Source organism: Pelodiscus sinensis, chromosome 2, assembly GCF_049634645.1.
Source record: "Pelodiscus sinensis isolate JC-2024 chromosome 2, ASM4963464v1, whole genome shotgun sequence".
NCBI classification, from domain to species: domain Eukaryota; kingdom Metazoa; phylum Chordata; order Testudines; family Trionychidae; genus Pelodiscus; species Pelodiscus sinensis.
Window position 1 is genome coordinate 193,366,837 of NC_134712.1, and position 14,253 is coordinate 193,381,089.

The following is a 14,253-nucleotide window of genomic DNA, read 5'->3' on the forward strand; positions in this document are numbered from 1 at the left end:
CTTCTATGATGAGGTAACTGGCTCGGTGGACATGGGTAAGTCAGTGGATGTGATATACCTTGACTTTAGCAAGGCTTTTGATACGGTCTCCCACAATATTCTTGCTGGCAAGTTAAGGGATTGTGGATTGGATAAATGGACGGTAAGATGGATAGAAAGATGGCTAGAAGGCCGGGCCCAGCGTGTAGTGATCAATGGCTCGATGTCAGGATGGCGGTCGCTTTCTAGCGGAGTGCCCCAAGGTTCGGTTCTAGGACCGGTTTTGTTCAATATCTTTATTAATGATCTGGATGAGGGGATGGATTGCACCCTCAGCAAGTTTGCAGATGACACTAAGCTGGGGGGAGAGGTAGATACGCTTAAGGGCAGAGATAGGGTCCAGAATGACTTAGACAAATTGGAGGATTGGGCCACAAGGAATCTGATGAGGATCAACAAGGACAAGTGTAGAGTCCTGCACTTGGGAGGGAAGAATCCCAAGCATAGTTACAAGCTGGGGACCAACCGGTTAAGTAGTAGTTCTGCAGAAAAGGACCTGGGGGTTACAGTGGATGAGAATCTGGATATGAGTCAACAGTGTGCCCTTGTAGCCAAGAAGGCTAATGGCATATTAGGTTGCATTAAGAGGAGCATTGCCAGCAGATCCAGAGATGTCATCATTCCCCTTTATTCGGCTTTGGTGAGGAGTATTGTGTCCAGTTCTGGGCCCCCCACTACAAAAGGGATCCAGCGGAGGGCAACCAAAATGATTAGGGGGCTGGAGCATATGACTTATGAGGAGAGGCTGAGGGACTTGGGTCTGTTTAGTCTGCAGAAGCGAAGAGTGAGGGGGGATTTGATAGTAGCCTTCATCTTCCTGAAGGGAGGTTCCAAAGAGGATGGAGAGAGGCTGTTCTCAGTAGTGACAGATGGCAGAACAAGGAGCAATGGTCTCAAGTTGTGGTGGGAGAGGTCCAGGTTGGATATTAGGAAAAACTATTTCACTAGGAGGGTGGTGAAGCACTGGAATGGGTTACCTAGGGAAGTAGTGGAGTCTCCATCCCTAGAGGTGTTTAAGTCTCGGCTTGACGAAGCCCTGTCCGGGTTGATTTAGTTGGAATTGGTTCTGGCTAGAGCAGGGGGCTGGACTTGATGACCTTCTGAGGTCTCTTCCAGCTCTATGATTCTATGATTCTATGTCAAGAAAATAATATGATTTATAATCTATATTTTAGGGATTTGGGCCCTACTGTGTAAGGCACAGCACAAACATATAGCGAGGTCAGTCCTACCAGGTGCTGCGCACTCTGGTCTCAATCCATAACGCATTTAAGCAGAGACTTAATTTTAAGCACGTATGTCATTCCATTGAAGTCAACCGTATTATTTACCAGTATAGAGTTAAGCTTGTGCTTAAGCGTTTTGTGGTTCAGGTTCTAAGTGCTCAGCTTCTAGGTTCAAACCAAATAAGAGAGACTCCCACTAAAGGAACTTAGTGCAGTCACATGCTAGAACAGTGATGGGCAATCTGGACTAGTTACTGGGCCGCATGAGTGGCCCTTCTTCATTTCAGTGGGCTGCAAGATTGTCATAACCAAGATGATCTCCCGGAACAGGGTAGTTTTACTAATTGCACGTGTGTACCTAGAATTTGTGAGGTCTACCTATAGAACCATAACAGCCCTTTGGTTGGATGCAGGGAGAGCACACAGCTCCCACAGTCAATGATGTGTGCAATCAGCATGCATGTCACTTTGCGTTCCCTTGCTTTATGTGTGTGTCTCTTCAGTAATGCCAATAGGAAAAGCTACCTGAATGGAAACCAGCAGAATTTGGCAAGCTTGCACGTAGGGAACGTTAAATAAAATATCTTGTGGGCCACACATAGAACCTTAATGGGCTGCATGTGCAGGTTGCCCACCACTGCAATAGTTGTCAGGAGATGTTGCTTTAGCTAAACCAAAATGGAACATGATAGGAAGTTAGTGCAAGTGCCAGCAAAACCCACCAAGTTCATTTTCACTTGGGGTACATCTACGCAGCAGGACTAAAGTTAAATTAAGCTACGCAACTTCAGCTATATTGAAATAGTTTAACTCGGCTTTTGGTGCTGGCCATGCAGCAGGAAGTCGAAGGAAGAACACTCTTCCTTCAATTTCCCTTATCCCCCTGTGAAATGAGGGTACTATGAGTCGGAGTAAGAAGTCCTCCAGCGTATCATTATTTCAAGATAAAGGCTTGTAGTGTAGAGGTGCAGTATGTTATTTCGGAATAACTTAAGTTATTCTAAAATAATACTGCTCTGTAGACGTACCCTTGTAGTTTAAGTAAATATTTAATTTCCAGTCTCCTGCTATGAAGCTCTAGGATACCTTTAGAATTAAGGCTGTTAGGCCCACCTTTGTTCATACTGGATCCATTTTTTTTGTTCCTTACTCAGTTTTTATTTAGAGATTTGTCAGATAGGGGAATGAATAAATGTCCTTAATATTTGACCCATGGTGCTTACATAGTTTAGGAATGCCAGAACAGAGAGTAGACTACCTGCTATCCTTGGTGTTACACCTGTGCAGTCATTAATTCCACTGAAATAAGTGCAAGAGGCAGTAGAATTTGACTCAATGTGTAATTTAGGATGCGGTCCTTAAAGGTAATTTTTTAGTGATAAGGGAGGGGGCAAAGGAAAGCCTTCATACCACTGTAGCTTTTTATGTTCAACACATGCACATTTTTTGAAAATAGTATATAGAAAAGATTGGGGATAGGGAAATAACAGCAGTCATCATGTCCTTGCAGATCTATGGGTTTTTGGATACCAGACAATGCAAAGCAGGCTAGCCGTAATGGGTCATGATGGGACATACATTTTGTATTTGGACAGAACATTTTTGAGCTGTACTGAACAAATTCTCTTGGCTCACATTGCAGAATCACTGAGCTGTTTTCAGCCGTTACTCGAGAGAGGCCCTGGTGAGAGATACACTGCCTTGCACCTCATCTCCAGTTTAAGAAGGCTGCATACCGTGTATGCTTCCTTGATGCCTGGATTTCATAAGCATTAATTCACTCGCAAGTGTTTTTTGAAGTTAAGGCTTAACTCTTAATCTTTGCTTCTGTCAGCTTGTTTCAACATTACTAACATTTTAACTCGTTTGTAAGGGCTTGTGCTTTATGGTTGATTGTCTCTATTTTATTTGTAAAGTACTCCAAGCTGTTTGCATCAGTATAAAAACCTCTCCAGCCCTAAGCTGTACTTGAGACAAGTTGATTGACTGAACTGCAGGCATTAGAGAAAGTAAACAGTGTTAAGCATGATCTTTTATGTACAAACTCAACTAAAGTTGTTTGTCCACTTAAAGTTCACAGAGTGTAAGAGCTAAATGGACTCTAATTTAATTTTCACTGAAACAGCCAATTGTTAAGTATTTTATTCTATAAAAATGATATACTACTCTAAGGCAATTTTGAAACCCAGCTTCATTGTCTACCCAGTCCTAAAGATTCATTCATGCAATTAGCTGAGGTGTGTGTTTCTTGTTTATATAGCATCAGTACAGTGGCAGAATTACACAGTGTAGTGTCTCCTCTCCCCCCCCCCCCAGTCTACTCTCCACCTAAGGGCAAAATTGTCTATCTGACTTTTATCTTTTTTTAAAACTTCATAAAATAACGGTGAAAGCCTATTTAGATAACGGACTTAATGAAAAGATTACTGTTCAAAGTGCTGGATTTGTTTCATTGCTGGGAGCAACCTAGTTAAAGGTATGCCACATATGATGATGGATCCAGCTAACTCAGTATCTATCAACTGTAAGATCCTCCTGTGTCTGAATCACTGGAAGCATGACTGATCTTGGGTGGAATGAAACTGAAGGAAAGATTTATTAAACAAAAGATAGAATTACAAATAACTCACCCCTCATGCATGTGGGAGATTAACATAGGTGTTCCTATACTTGCAGATGGATCTGAGGACAGGAACAGGCTGCAGCATTGGATCATGTCTGGATAACAATCGACAGGAAGAACAAGAACATTGCAGGGCCCTCCACTATGGAGCACCATACATGGAGATCAAGTAAGCTTCTGATGATATGTTGCTTCTTGAACCGTGTGTGTGTCACATGCTGCCACTCAAAAGGACGGTTCAGCCCTCGCTGTGTTCTTCCCTTATATGGTCGCTCCATCGTCCATACCAATGACCTAGACCCAGTGGTCTTCATGCTCTTTTATACCAAATGATATAAAACACATTTACATGTTAATTTAGGTCCACATTATTAACTAATCTCAAATTAGGGATGTAATAGTGTAGTTGATTAACCAATTAGTTGATACAGAGGGAGCAGTGTGGAGTGGCAGGGGGCTCTTCGGGAGTGGGCCTGGGGCCAACAGCCCCATCCCCGGGGACTATAGAATAGTCAAGTAACTGATAAGAATGCATGAGGTTAATCGATCGTTCAGTTAACCGATATTCCCTATCTCAAATGTCATTAATCAAACGAAAATCAAAATGGAAAACTTCATAAAAGATCATCTGTTCATTCCTTTTCTTTACCACTTTTTACTTATGCTGCTTTTCACCTGGGGGTCTCAAAGGACACTGGAAAGGAGTATGGGTTTTGTCAACATTTTACAGATGGAGAAACTGAGCGACAGACGTGCCCATGGTCAGAGAGCAAGTCGATCAGGGGAATAGAGTTCCAGTTTTGTGCGTAGGCACTAAACTTCAGCTGCCCCTTAACTTTGGCTAGAACAGTAAATAAATTAGCCACCGCACAACAGACTCTGATTTATAAAGGTTTGGTTTATTCAAAGGAAATTAAAGTAGAGTGGTTTGGTGTAAAAGTCCCCTTAGACCAACAAGCAAAAGCAGCTTTACCACCTAGCACATCTCTTAACCACATAGACTTCATACTGGGGACTAATCCTTCTGATTTTTGGTATCAAGCTAGATGAATGCAAGGTCGCTTGCTTTCTTATTACTTCTAAGCTCCCTCATTGGATTCTGTGCTTCTAAAACTGCATCATGTGTATATTAATAGAAAAGTATTTTCTTTCCAGTCTTTCTGAGCAGGTCTCATTTTACGTGCACACAAAAAACCTCTTGGTTATGGCTGTGACACAGAAATGGTGATATGCTACTACTGCCTTTTGTAGCAAAATCAGATTTACTGTGGAGTTTCCTCTATCATGCCCTGTAGCCTGCATCTGTACAGTAAGAACTCTGAGTACTCCAGGGTCGATGAAAGTAAAGACTTGAGGAAAACCACTTAAAAATCCAGACACTGGTCTTCAACATTATCCAGACTTGCAACCCTCTTTCTGTATTACATACCGAAGTTCAAAGAGCCAGTGGTAATTCAACAAAGACAATTCTGTTGTGACTGTGCAATAGCGCAAGTGTGACTGTAGAAAGCTTTTGTAGTGTTAATAAATTCGCATATGAGAAATTAATAATATATTTTTCTTGCTTTGATAAACTAAGATATGTCTATTAGCAGCAAGTGTAATGGGCTGGACAGGAGGCCACAAAAGCAAAGTCTCTGCTGCTTCTTGAGCAATGTGGTTCTTTATTATTTTCCAAAGTGTTTCTTCCCTTCCTCCTAGCCCGCAGGTTTCTTAGCCATCTGTTCAATTATTAGGTTGGCTACTGCCCTTCATCCCAGAAGTGGTGGCCTGTCAGTAGTGCTTAGCTATATGTAACTGAGCAAGCAGTGTCTTGAGCCTAAAAATAATTTCTGTAGCAGCATTTTTTTAAAAATAAACCTCCCGACCTCCCCAGGAGCCTCTCCAAGTACTTGTTGACCTGTCATTTGTCTGATCCAAGTGCTGTTATTGTAGGGATGGTTCAGTCGACCTCACTTGATGCCTTCCGAAAGCCACCTCCCAAACTTTAGTGTATCCAGCTAAGAATACCAATCACTGGTAAAATTCCAGCTTATCAAAGCAAGGCACAGCAGGCATTAATAACCAGTCACTGCTTTTTTCTTTCCAGCAAAGCAATGAGTTGCAGGCAGACTGGAAACCTTCCACAAAGCTGCTGAAGATTCTGTTTACATGATTTTTAAAAAGCAAATTTCTTCATTCACCCTAGAAGCATTATTGATGTAATTGGAGAGCTCCTCTGAGGCGTTGTGCTGGGAAAGGTTACAACCTGTTAAGACAAAATTATCTCTATCAATTGTCAGCTCTTTAATCTAATGATGACAGTCACGAGTAGTTCACTCTACTCTACAGAATTACATAAAGCACCTAATTAGATAAATTGGCAAAATAATATTATTACGAAGAGCTTGGCTTAATAGACGATGGCTGGAAAGAAAAGGCGCAAAAAATCAACTTAATCTGAACAAGACCTTGCTACATGGTCAGTAATAATCATTTTCTGTGTGGGTGGTGTGGGGCACTAGTTGGTTGGTTGGTGTGTTTCTATTATTAAAAGAATGATTTTATTCCTGTTAAAACGCCTGTGGAAAAGTACAAACCCATTAGAACTTTTCACTAGCTGCTGTAGTTATGATGTTGCTGGTACTGAGCAATGGGCAATATTTAGGACTGCCTGCCATCGATCTCGTGATTGGGAAGGCATCGGTAATGATGGATCTTTGACAGTGTCCAGTAGAAAGGCAGCATGAAGGTAGTAGGTAAGGAAACAAGATTGCAAGGCTTTCCATCAGTGTGGTGCTGGCTTAGGCTGATGTAGACACTCCCCATAGAAGAAATCACCCATCTCCACCACACTTCAGCTTTGGATGATTTTATTAGTTGTTCGAAAAAAAGCCTCATCCACCTCTTCTGCCTGAGTAGGTGGTCTGTAATAGACCCTTAGCATGATGCCACCCTTGGTTTTTTTTACCCCCTTTAATCTAACGCAAAGCCTCTCAACTACTTTGTTTCATATATCCATCTCCACCTCAGTCCAAGTGTGTTCATTTTTAATATGGAAGGCAACACCTCCTCCCTTTTTCCCCTGCCTATCCTTCCTGAGCAAGCTGTAGCCTTCTATTCCAATAGTTCAGTCATGTTTATTATCCCACCAAATCTCTGTGATACCAGTTATGAGTGTGTCTACACTGCAAGGCTTCTTGCATAAGAACTGTTTTGCTCAAGAGTTCTTGCACAAAAGTACTTGCGCAAGAGTGCGTCCACACTGCCATGTGGTTTTGCGCAAGAGATGTGCTTTTGTGCATGAGCATCCAGGGCAGTGTGGACGCTCTCTTGAGCAAGAAAGCTCTGATGGCCATTTTAGTTATAGGGGTTTCTTGTGCAAGAAACCCCTGTTGCCTGTCCACACTGCCTTCTTGTGCAAGAGCTCTTGCGCAAGAGGGCTTATTCCTCGTGGGGAGAAGAATAACTCTTGCACAAGAAGCCCCCTGTTCCGACGCTTTACTGTAAATTTACTTGCTCAAGAACACACGTGCAGTGTAGATGCTCCACTGCGCAAAAAGCCTGCAGTGTAGATGTAGCCCAAGGTTATTTTGAAATAAGTTATTTTGGAATAACAACTCCCGAAACAACTATTTCAAAATAGCACATCCACGCTACAGGGATGCCTCAAAATTAGTCCCAGGCAAGCTCCCCTAATGTGGATGTGCTACCTCGATTTAGAGCCCCAGGAAGCACTGGGGAGTAATTACTTTGAATGGCCGTGGAGAGGAGCTATTTTGAAATAGCAGCAATGAAGCGTCCACATTACCATTGAAGGGTGAACTGAGGCAATCCATGGTATCTTGCTGGATTTGAGTACTCAGCAATTTGAAATAGGTGGTATTCCTCGTGAAATGAGGGTTTATTATTCTGGAATAAGAAGTCTGTTATTTTGAAAAATTTTCAAAATAATTCAAAATAACAGGCTTCCTGTGTGGACACTCACCTTGTTGTTTGAAATAACACTGTAGTGTAGACATGTCCTATATCATAGCTGTGTTTCTTTATTAGCTCTTCAAGTTCTACCTGCTTATTTCCCATAGTTCTTGCCCCGCTGAAGTGTCCTCAAGGCTCCTGGTAGTGGAAGGGTTGTCACTGCAGATAGCGTCCAACTCCTTATAGAACTGGAAGCCTTTGGCATAGAACCGGAGTGACAGTTTGCCTCCTTTGCATTCTGGTACCTCTGCCTCAGCTTTTTCTTCACCTCTTCACTGTATCCTGATCATAGCCCTTTTCACACAAAATGCAAGAAATTTATCCCTGGCTATTGAAATTCCTACAGCTCGGACTGTACAGCCTCCTCTCCCCGTAGACTCAACAGGTCCAACCCAGCTCTGCAATAGTCCAGGAGGGGGAGCGATAGGCAGGGGAAGTGGTGGGCTAGGATGTGGATTAGAAGTAGGAAGGGAGCAGATGCTTTTGAGAGGAACAAGGAAGTCAAAGTTGATTATAGGAGTTAGGAAATACAATTCCCCAGTTAAAGGTGAGCTCCAGACTATAAAATGTGTGCCCTTTAATCACAGTTTGTTAGGTTTATAAAAAAAATTATTTTCATGGTTTTCAAATGATCAGGCCCTGGGTTCCTGCTTTTCAGTGGAGTAATTTAGGAAGAACTTTGGAGCATATGGAAGGAGACATCACAGGTTGATTGAAACTATGTCAAGACCAATTGTACAGTATGTGGTAATATCTCTTGTTGTGAGACACTAGTCTAGTGTTAAATTTCCCCTCTTGGAACTTCCAGTTAAGGTCGAATTAAATCTAGTTTACCACAGTCTTCCCATCTCTTAGTTCCTGACAGATTTATATCAGTAGAAACCATTGGAAATATCTTAGCTTTCAGCTGATATTTACAGCCTCACTGTGCAACATCATTTACATCAGAAATAACTGGCAATGCAACCAGTGTCCTCTAATCATTCCGCCACTTCTCTGTTTCTTCTGCCATGTTAGGGCTGCCTCAGTGTTCAAGGGACAGTGCACACTGTGCTCATGCAGGAGAGAACAAAGTCCCACAGCAAGACATTTAAATGCCATAAAATGTCACAACACCAGATAAAGTTGAGGATTGAATAGAGAGATAGAGATAAGCATTTATGGGGAAATAATATGCAGTTAATAGCCCTTTGCATATGGTGACTTCACACAATGTTTCTATGCAAATTTAAATGTCTTCTAAGTGTATAAATTTCATGCAAACGTAACCTTTATTATGTGAGCATCAGTAATAGGAAAATCTAATTAAAGGCTGAATGGCTTGCTAGAAGTGGAATCCTTTTTCATATGGAATCTGTAATGAATTAAATGGTTTCCATAAAAGATATTATTTCAGATGACTATTGATAACTACAAAGAAAACTGTGCCTATCACAATATGATTTAATTAATGTCTTTCCTCCTTGCACACACACATTCCCTGTAGTCCCTGTGTGAATTATTATTTCATGTGTCTGCATCAGAATATATGAAAACAGCAGCTGGACCATCAGAAGCCTCTCCATTTTGCTTAACCCAAATCGTTAACATTGGGACACTTGCCGCATTGCCACAGTCTATTACACCCAAGACCACGGCTGATGAATTACAGCTCTGTCAACTGGTCTGTCTAGAAAATTACCAGTGTGTGAAGAGGTGCCCAATATCATTATCAGCATTACCGAACACTATGGACAAAGTAATAGTAAGCTGTGTTTCACTTGTTCAGTGCTTCCACAGTGAAACCAGACCACAGTGTCCTTCAAGCCATAATGAGAAACACTGTTGAGAAGATTGTCAATCCAAATAACAGAAGAAATGAGGCTTGACAGTTCAGAAAATTGGGGATAAGTGCAGTAACTGAACCAATTACTGACAGAGGGTTTCTTTTTCTCCATATTCAGTCTAAAATTACTAGAATGACCCTGTCACGGCTGTTATCTAATTTTGATGTGTCTTATGATTTGTCCTTTGTCTGCCTCTACATGCCTGCTGAGGCCAGGAGTACTTTGCACACCATTCAGCTTCATTTAGAGAATCTTTCTTTCCTTAAATATAAATCTGAGTCCAAGCCATAAAAAGATGTGTGGATATGACATACTGCACTGTAAATGGATAGTAACAATAGCCCTAATCCCTGCCTGTCTGTCTCCTTTATTATAAGCCTATAGAGGGGTTGTGAGCATTCTTTAGCAATCTTTAAAAATGTGTGCTATTAAATCTCCTGCCAAACTATTGAAGGATATGTTACATTACATGCCATTTGACTTACACTGCATGCTACTTACTATAAGCGTATGAGGGAGCATTCATTCTCCAGAAAACAATATATAAGATAAATGCAAGTGAAAGTTAAATAAGAGACCAAGGGTTTCAGAGATAAGACTCTTATAAAAAGTCCTTCAGAATTTACCTATGTTATAGAGTAGGGCAAATAATGGATTTTTCAGTTCTCCAGCCATTTTGAAAAACAGAAATTTTAGTGAAGCAAAACCAAAAAATGAAAAAAATCAAACCATTTTGATTTCAAGCACTAAAATATTTTGAAATGTTTAAAAAGGAAATGTAAACGAAATGTCAAAATGAAATATGTCAAAAAGGAACATGAACTTGTAAAATAGTCTGGTGTCATTGTCTGCATTTTTTTTTCTGAAAAAATAGTTTCTGTTGAAAAATTTCACCAAGTACTTCTATCAAATGCTGGATGTAAAAGACTTTCCCCATGCCCGATACTTAAAAGTGTGTCAAATGGCCCAGGGCACAAGGGCAAGTCCATTAGGAGCTCTCTTCAGAAGCTAAAATAATTCCATACTTTTTAATGTCTCTTTGCCTCTAGCAGGGAATGGCTTCCCTACTCTGAAAGTGTGTCCATCCACATTAGTGCTTTGCTAATTGGAGTAAATGTTTTTTCGGATGTGTTGAGAGTATTCTACGCTGGACATAAAAATCGATAGGCAATTCTTGGAGTTTGCTTCAGTCTCTGTTTTCAACCAGTTTCTCCCATTGCTTGCCCAGCTCTCAAGCAAAGGAAAGCAATAGCCACAACCTTAACTGTCTACAACATTCAGCACATTGTGTCAGTTCCTGCTGATTGGGGGAGGATTAGAAAGAAACCTCTCTACTGGGAGGTCTATATCATCCTGAATTTGAAGAGTTTAAGCAAGTATTTGAGAAACGCCTCTTTCTCACTCAAGACCTTGAGGCCTACCATTTAGGTAGTGAATTCACAACAGATTTTAGAAAACAGAGGCCATCAGGTTGCTTCTCTTCATGGTTCTAGTCTTCTGATTCATAAACCGTTCCTGACGGTGTATGTATTTTCAAAAGCAATTTTAGACACCTCTATCTCCTCCTTCCCCACGCTCTCACAAAGGTAATCTTAAATTACATGATGGGTTGCTACAGGCCCCTTCAGAACTGGAGGCCTCAGCAGCAGTACAAGTAAAATCTACAAATGGTCTGGTGGGCAAAAAGCTCATGATACCATCTACATGTTTTGTTAGTCTATAAAGTGCTACGAGACCATTTGTTGTTTTTTTCTGTACAGACTAACTTGGCTACCCCCTGAAGGATACTATAGAATGGGATCTAGGAGCAATAGTGGACCACAAGCTAAATATGAGTCAACAGTGTGACGCTGTTGCAAAAAAAGCAAATCATGATTCTGGGATGCATTAATAGGAGTGTTGTGAACAAGACACAAGAAATCATTCTTCCACTCGGTGCTGATTAAGCCTCAATTGGAATATTGTGTCCAGTTCTGGGCACCACATTTCAAGAAAGATGTGGAAAAATTGGAGAGGGTCCAGAAAAGAGCAACAAAAATGATTAAAAAGGTCTAGAAAACATGACCCTAGGAGGAAGACTGAAACAATTGGGTTTGTTTAGTCTGGAAAAGAGAAGACTGAGAGGGGACATGACAGCAGATTTCAAGTACCTATAAAGGTGTTACAAGGCCAAAGAAGGAAAAATTGTTCTTCTTGACCTCTGATGATATGACAAGAAGCAATGGCCTTAAATTGCAGCAAGGGAGGTTTAGGTTGAACGTTAGGAAAAACTTCCTAATTGTCAGGGTGGTTATACACCACAATAAGTACATAGGGAGGTTGTGGAATCTCCATTATTGGAGATATTGAAGAGCATGGTCTTGATGGTGATTGGTCCTTCTGTGAAAGCCGGGGACAGGCCTTGATAACCTCTTGAGATCCCTTCTAGTATTCTACGATTTCCTCAGAGGACAGGGTCTTTAAGATAAGGGAGGAGATTTGGGACCCGTTGGGAATTGGGAAAATCAGCAAGGCAATGTCAAGTTTCCAGGCTCCCTGGCAGCTTTCATGATCCTTATCCAGTGTGAGACTTCAGGATATATCCATCATGGGCTTCTAGTACTTTTTGGTGGGAAAGTGATTCTCTCATTCCTGTTTGCAGAGAAGCAGCTGAAGTCCACTTCTGTGCTATGACAATGCCAATTCCACTTCTGTGCTATGACGATGAAGGATGCCAGGAGGCTGGAGCCAACTGGGAAAACACAGCAATGTGGTACCTGAGAGAAGAGCCTATTGGGCTACATTGTAGGGGCATTACAAAAGCATGAACATTCACATGAGACAGGCAATGGCAAATAGCGCTACCATGGCATATCTGAGTGAGGACTGGAAGCTCCAGGATGGTGCCAAAACTCATAGGCTATGTCTAGACTGGCATGATTTTCTGCAAATGCTTTTAATGGAAAAGTTTCCAATTAAAAGCATTTGCAGAAAAGAGCGTCTAGATTGGCACGGACGCATTTCCGCAAAAGCACTTTTGCGCAAAAGCTTCCGTGGCCAATCTAGATGCACTTTTGCGCAAAAAAGCCCCAATCGCCATTTTTGCAATCGGGCCTTTTTTGTGCAAAACAAATCTGAGCTGTCTACACTGGCCCTTTTGCGCAAAAGGACTTTTGCCTGAACGGGTGCAACATAGTATTTCCACGAGAAGCACTGATTTCTTACATGAGATTGTCAGTGTTCTTGTGGAAATTCAAGCAGCCAGTGTAGACAGCTGGCAAGTTTTTCTGCAAAAGCAGCTGCTTTTGCGGAAAAACTTGCCAGTCTAGACACAGCCATAAGGTTTGCTTGTCGGTTGACCTGCATCTCTTCATCATCTCAGATAGACTTGCCAAGCCTGCCCCTTTCAGCAAATTAAATGGGAGCTGTCTGCAGCTGCCTGTCAAATTGCCTCACTGACCTGACCATTCTCCAAGTAACACATGATGGCTATCAACAAGACTGGAGAACCTTTTTTGGGTCAGGGGCCACTGACGCACAGAAAAATCAGTTGGGGCTGCACCCAAGTAAGAAGCAACAACAACAAAACCAAACCCTCACTGATGTGGACCCCGAGTGAGAAGAAGACAGACACTCCCTTCGCACACCAGAGCTGGAGAGGGGGGAAGGGTCCCGGCCAATGTTCCCTCTAAGCTGCAGGGTGGCAGAGCTTCATGGGATTAATCAGCCCCGACTGGTCAGAGGCTCTTGGGTCTGAGGGAACACGGTTCCAAGTTAGTAGATTTTGTGTGCTCCAGCTCCATGATGGGCGGGAGGGGGGACTGAAGCACCAGCATGGGCTCCCCAATGCTGGGGGGGGGGAGCCCTGAGCCTCGGGGGTTGGATTCAGGTAAGCTGGGCATCCACCCCCAGCCCTGGACTAGACCTGCTCTGTGCTCAGATGCCTTAGGCTGCTAGGAGTGGGTCCTCAATTGTACACTTCAGTTTTACCTATGAGAAGTCATTATCTATATTTCTTATCTTTTCTTCTAATAGATCAGTTGCTAGAGATTTTGCCATGGGGAAGAATTACTTTAATTCTGATCACTCAGAATTGGCCTGAATCCCCCCAGAAGGACTGAGCTACTGAGATCTTGAAATGTTACCTGTTTCAACTGATTCCACTTACAAAGATTCTGCAGCCTGCAAGTATTCTTACTAGTCATGGGTGGTGTGTAGTGGAAAAAATCCTCTCTACAGTTTTGGCAGGTGAATGGTAATTGCTATGCCCTGCAGCATGTTACAATTAATTTCAGAGTTCTGTAGACTCACAGGAACAGGAATTACCATGCAGGATTAAATTCATGGTCCATGTACTCCAATATTCTGTCTCTGATAGTGGCCTGCATCAGATGCTTCAGTGTTAAGTGCAAGAAACTTCCTAATAGAGATTGGCTTAAACCCGGAAGCATGAAATTGAATCTCTCTTCTAATTTTTTTTTGTTAGCATTAACTGGTATAACTCTGGATAGTGTTGTTATCTGCAGCTTTCTGAAGCTTGCTATTTTTTTTTTTTTTGCCTCGATGACATCCTATAGCAATGAATTCCATGGTTTACTAATGT

General features: G+C 41.9%; 1 long non-coding RNA gene across 2 annotated transcripts in view; it reads left to right on the forward strand.

Annotated features, from left to right (window-relative positions):
• The window catches only part of LOC142827305 (uncharacterized), a 60,413-nt gene that overhangs the window by 14,180 nt on the left and 31,980 nt on the right, over nt 1-14,253 (forward strand). The window contains exons 2-3 of one of the 2 annotated variants that reach the window (XR_012901966.1): nt 3,942-4,057; nt 5,184-5,567. This is a non-coding gene — a long non-coding RNA (uncharacterized LOC142827305). Of the gene's footprint in view, nt 1-3,941; nt 4,058-5,183; nt 5,568-14,253 lie in introns of those variants that run through there. The other variant, XR_012901965.1, reaches the window with a different exon arrangement.